This window comes from Symphalangus syndactylus, chromosome 23 (assembly GCF_028878055.3).
Source record: "Symphalangus syndactylus isolate Jambi chromosome 23, NHGRI_mSymSyn1-v2.1_pri, whole genome shotgun sequence".
Lineage (NCBI taxonomy): Eukaryota > Metazoa > Chordata > Mammalia > Primates > Hylobatidae > Symphalangus > Symphalangus syndactylus.
In genome coordinates, this window is record NC_072445.2 from 42,231,122 (window position 1) to 42,237,303 (window position 6,182).

The following is a 6,182-nucleotide window of genomic DNA, read 5'->3' on the forward strand; positions in this document are numbered from 1 at the left end:
CAGATTTCACCATTTTTACATACACTCATGTGTTTGTGTGTGTTTAGTTCTATACAATTTTATTGCATGTGTAAATATCACATAGGAACAACATTACAGTCAAGATACAAAACTGTTCCATCACAAGGATCCCTCAGAGTACCCTTTTATAGCCACAGACCCCTCCTTCCCTTCTCTCTCCCTAATGCCTAGCAACTACTCATCTGCTCGCTATCTCTATAATTTTATCATTTCAAGAATGTTGTGGGCTGGCCACAGTGGCTCACTCCTGTAATACCAGCACTTTGGGAAGCCAAAGCAGGTGGATCATTTGAGGTCAAGAGTTGGAGACTAGCCTGGCCAACATGGTGAAAACCCGTGTTAACTAAAAATAAAAAAATAAAAAAAAAAAAAAAATAGCTGGACATGGTGGTACATGCCTTAATCCTAGCTACTCCAGAGGCTGACACAGGAGAATCGCTTGAAGCCGGGAGGCAGAGGCTGCAGTGAGCCGAGATTGTCCCGCTGCACTCCAGCCTAAGTAACACAGTGAGACTTTCTCAAAAATAAATAAATAAATAAATAAATAAATATTATTAATGGAATCATACAAATCACAACCTGAGATTGACTTTTCTTACTCAGCATAATTTCCCTGAGATCTATCCAAGTTGCTGCCTATCTCAGTAGTTCATTTTTATCTCTGGGTAGTATTTCATGATACGGATGTGCCACTGTTTAACTCTTCACCATTCAAGGACATTTGAATTATTTCTAGGCTTGGCTATTACGAACAATGTTTTGTGCAGATTCTTGGGTGAACAAACATTTTTATTTCTCTGAGATAAATGCCCAGTGACATGCAAATTTGAGACTCTAAACTGCAGCAGCTGTTTGGCTACCTCATCAGAGAGACTCCACCCTGATGACCCAATATAAAGTAATAACCATCACTCTTCATCTTCCATATTCTGATTCATTCCACTTTATGGCATGTTTCATACCACGTGTTTATTGCTTGGTGTGCTTATCATCCATCTTTCCCTCTAGAAAGTAATTCATGACCCCAGCAACCTTGTCTGTTTTGTTCCACACAGTGTCCTGGAATCTAGAAGACTGGCACATAATTGACACTCAACAAACATTTGTTGAATAAATTAATGAGTAAATAAATGTCAGACAGCTTTCCCTATTAGTAGATTATTTCTTCTTCTTCTTCTTCTTCTTCTTCTTCTTCTTCTTCTTCTTCTTCTTCTTCTTCTTCTTCTTCTTCTTCCTCTTCCTCCTCCTCCTCTTCCTCTTCCTCTTCTTCTTCTCCCTCCTCCTTCTTCTTTGTTTTTGTTTTTGGAAACTGCATAGCATTTCATTGTACACCTGCATAATATTTTCATTAACTTACCCCTGTTGGAGCATATTGATGTTGGTCCCAGTATCTTACAAATCCAAATAATGCTGTAATGGCAATCCTTGTACAATCAAACATCTCTGTCCAGATGGGAGAGAAGCAGAGTAGAAGGTTCTAAGAGTGCGTGCATTTAAATTTTTTTAGTGATTGTCAAATTGTTTTTTTTTTTTCTTTTAATCAAGATGGAGTTTCGCTCTTGTCACCCAGGCTGGAGTGCAATGGCGTGATCTTGGCTCACCGCAACATTTGCCTCCCGGGTTCAAGCTATTCTCCTGCCTCAGCCTCCTGAGTAGCTGGGATTACGGGCATGTGCCAACACGCCCGGCTAATTTTGTATTTTTAGTAGACACAGGGTTTCTCCATGTTGGTCAGGCTGGCCTCGAACTCCTGACCTCAGGTGAGCCACCCGCCTCAGTACCGAAAAGTATTGGGATTACCGGCGTGAGCCACCGTGCCCAGCCCAATTGTCAAATTGCTTTCAATGGTGTTCTCCCAATTTACATTCTCACAGTTACTGGAATTCCTCATATTCTCATCAATACTGAATACTGTCAAAGTTTTAAATCTTTGCTAATCTCATAAATTAAAATTAACGTCACCTCTTTTCACATGTTTATTGACCATTTGTTCTTTATCTCTGTACCATCTGTTCATGACTTTTGCTCATTTTTCTTCTCTCTTTTTTTGCTTTTATTTGTGCAAATATTTTGTCTCAAGGAAATTCATCCTTTGTTTAATTTGCTAAAAACATCTTTCCCCAATTTTCCTTTATCATTCAGCTGTTTAGAAAATTTTTTTATCATAAGTCATCTAATTTTGAATTCTGTATAATCAAATTTATCCATTTGTGACTTCTGTGGGGTCATGTTTAGAAAGATCTTCCAGATGACAAGTGCTTTAAAAAAATCAGTTTTCTTTTTCCTAGAATTTTTATGGATTTTCTTAAAAAAATTTCATTGATCAATAATATAGTTCAGTATAAGAAGTGAGATATTTTTTCTCCTCAATAGCTAGCCAGTTATTCCAGGATCATTTATTGAATGTATAGCACCAACCTGCAATTTCTCCTGTATCTTGTACTAAATTCTTTTTTTTTTTTTTTTTTTGGAGATGGGGTCTGGCTCTGTCACCCAGGCTGGAGTGCAGTGGTGCAATCTTGGCTCACTGCAACTTCTGCCTCCTGGGCTCCAGGATCTTCCCACTTTAGCCTCCCCAGTAGCTGAGACCACAGGCACACGCCACCACACCCAGCTAATTTTTTGTATTTTTGGTAAAGACTGGGTTTCACCATGTTGCCCAGGCTGGTCTCAAACTCCTAAGCTCAAGCCCTGGCCTCCCAAAGTGCTGGGATTACCCTGCATGAGCCACCGCACCCGGCCCTTATGTTAATGTTAAATTCTTATTGATATTTTGTCTTTTTCTCCATTTCCCATTCTGTCTCATCTATATGTTGGCTTCGTAAGTACTGTATTCTTGTATTTATTATGATAATTTTTTATTTTTCCAGAGTAAGGTTAGTATCAGTTGGTAAAAGACAGATAAGAGAGAAGGAGATACAAGAAGCAGAAATACTTTAGATCTCATCAGATCCCACTCAGTTTGCTGCTTGGAAGAAGAATGATCCAAGGCAGGAGGGATCAACAGTGTAAAATGTCACAGGTAAGTGACGACTATCTGGGCCTGTGGTGTGGGGGGAAAAGATTTACCAAGACAGTTGTAGGTAAAGAAAGACAGATTTATTACAGAAAGTAGAAAAATATGTTGCCAGGGAGACAACAGGCAGTATCAACAGAAGAGAAGCTGACTACAAAGAAACAAAGACTTGCTAGGGATTTTATACAATGGAACTTGGACTGATTGATAACGCTAAGGTATCAGGAAGCTTAACCCGCATTCTTCTGTCAGCCAAGGTGCCTGACAAATTGAGGCGTTTGATGGTAAGCAGGAAGTTTGTGAGTTATGTACAGGAGGGCCATGTGCCCTGGGCCATAAAAAAAGCAGACCTATCACTTGTTTGCTTTATCTCTGCTTTCCCCTGGTCCCACCAGCCTGACTCCTTTTCCCTGAGTAGGACTCCACATAAAATGCCTTCGAGATGTTAAGATGAAGACTGAAAAGTGTCCCTTGGATTTGGCCAATACTAGTAAAAGTCACTCGTTCCCTTAGGGCAAGGAGGTTTAGAGGAGGCAGGAGGGAATTCATTTTAAAACGGTATATTTTATTTTATTTATTTTCTGAGACAGAGTCTCACTCCTGTCGCCCAGGCTGGAGTGCAATAGCGCGATCTTGGCTCACTGCAACCTCCGCCTCCCAGGTTCAAGCGATTCTCCTGCCTCAGCCTCCCGAGTAGCTGAGGTTATAGGCATGCGACACCATGCGTGGATAATTTTTGTATTTTTAGTAGGCACAGGGCTTCCCATGTTAGCCAGGCTAGTCTCAAACTCCTGACCTCAGGTGATCCACCCGCCTCTGCCTCCCAGAGTGGGTTTATAGGCGTGAGCCACTGTGCCTGGCCTTAAAACAGTATATTTTAGGCCGGGCGCGGTGGCTCACGCCTGTAATCCCAGCACTTTGGGAGCCTGAGGCGGGCGGATCACGAGGTCAGGGAATCGAGACCATCCTGGCTAACATGGTGAAACCCCGTCTCTACAAAAAAAAATACAAAAAATTAGCCGGGCGTGGTGGCGGGTGCCTGCAGTCCCAGCTACTCAGGAGGCTGAGGCAGGAGAATGGCGTGAACCCGGGAGGCGGAGCTTGCGGTGAGCCGAGATCGTGCCACTGCACTCCAGCCTGGGCGACAGAGCGAGACTCTGTCTCAAAAAAAAAAAAAAAAAAAGTATATTTTATTAATACTTTTTTTTTGAGACGGAGTCTCACTCTGTCGCCCAGGCTGGAGTGCAGTGGCGTGATCTCAGCTCACCACAACCTCCGCCTCCCGGGTTCAAGCGATTCTCCTGCCTCAGTCTCCTGAGTAGCTGGGACTACAGGTGTGCACCACCATGCTCGGCTAATTTTTGTATTGTTAGTAGAGACGGGGTTTCACTGTGTTGGCCACGCTGGTCATGATCTCCTGACCTCGGGATCCGCCCACCTCAGCCTCCGGAAGTGCTGGGATTACAGGCCTGAGCTACCAGGCCTATTAATAAAAATTTTATTAGGCCTTTATACTAAAGAATTTAGACAATGTCCCAGAGGCAAAAACAAACAAATCAACAACAACAAAAAAAACCCCACAAAACTTTGAAGATGTCTGAGTAAGAAGCGACAGAATGAAAAGCATTTTCTTCTTTAAGAATTTTTAAGGATGATTCTATTCCTTGAGGTGGTATTTGAATCAGTGAAAAAGTAGAAATAGAGAAATTAATGGGAAGGCTGCACGGTTACCGATTCTTTGAAAAATACTTGTAAACTGACACACTGGTGCAATAACAGGTTAGGATTAGTAATAGAAATTACCATGAACAGGTAAATTAAGCAAATCAAAATTCCATGAAATCTGGATGATGAAGGGAAGACAGTAAACACTCAAGGAAGGGGGCCTGGGCATGGTGGCTTCTGCCTGTAATCCCCTCACTTTGGGTGGCTGAGATGGGAGGATCACGATCATGTGAGCCCAGGAGCTCTTGACTAGCCTAGGCAACATAGTAAGACCCCATCTCTTAAAATTTCTTTTTTCTTACAAAATTTATTGAGAAAAAGACAGGTGTAACTTTTTTAAATTAAAAAAAGGAAGGGGACTGTTAGAGATTGCTAAATGTAAATATTCCCTTTCCTCCTACTCCCACCTTGTTCTACCCAACTCGTCTATTTTGTTGTACCTTTTTTAAATTTTCTTTTTCCTTTTTTTTTCTTTTTTGAAACGGAGTCTTGCTCTGTTGCCCAGGCTGGAGTGCAGTGGTCTGATCTCGGCTCCCTGCAACCTCTGTCTCCCAGGCTCGAGTGATTCTCCAGCGTCAGTCTCCAGGATAGTTGGGATTACAGGTGAGCACCACCGTGCCCAGCGAGTTTTTGTATTTTTGGTAGAGACAGGGTATCACCATGTTGGGCAGGCTAGTCTTGAACTCCTGGGCTTAAGCGATCCGCCCGCCTCAGCCTCCCAAAGTGATGGGATTACAGGCATGAGCCACCACACCCTGCCTGTTCTACCTTTCTTTACCCCCAGGTCACCTGCCTCCAGAGGTAATAAAGGGTTGGTAAGATAAACACAATCAATTGTGAAAAACAAAGCCAAACTCAAGGCTTGCATCCCCCAAGTAAGGGAGAAGATGAAGGGCAGCTTTATCTACCTATCTATATCTCTCATATTTATGCACTGCATTGCAATGCTTATTAGTCCTTTTTGGAGTAAATGAGAATAGACATATCCTTTAATTCTTACAAATTTCATTGTTGACCGAATCTCAAACCAAGGCCAGACTGTGGTGTGGCCTGGCCCAAGTACTCTACATTTTTCTGGAAATGGGCTAGGGCTATTTGGGACTGGATTTTGAACGACTGGGTACTCAGAGTATGGTTGAGAAGGTGGATGTGGGTTTGGGGCAGGCAAGTCCACTTAGTCCCTCAGACTTCTTGTCCCATGGGGAAGAGGACCAGAGTGGAACTCTCTAAAGTGATGATGTGGGCTGCTTTGCCTACGGAATACCCATTCTTTATTCCTTTACTTTCTTAATAAACTTACTTTCACTTTGAAAAAATAAAATAAAAATAAAGTGATGGTCTGGAAGCAGAAGCCCGCCTTGCTCAGATAGCAGGATAATATTAAGAAAATCTCAAAGAAAACTAGGAAACACCAAGTAAG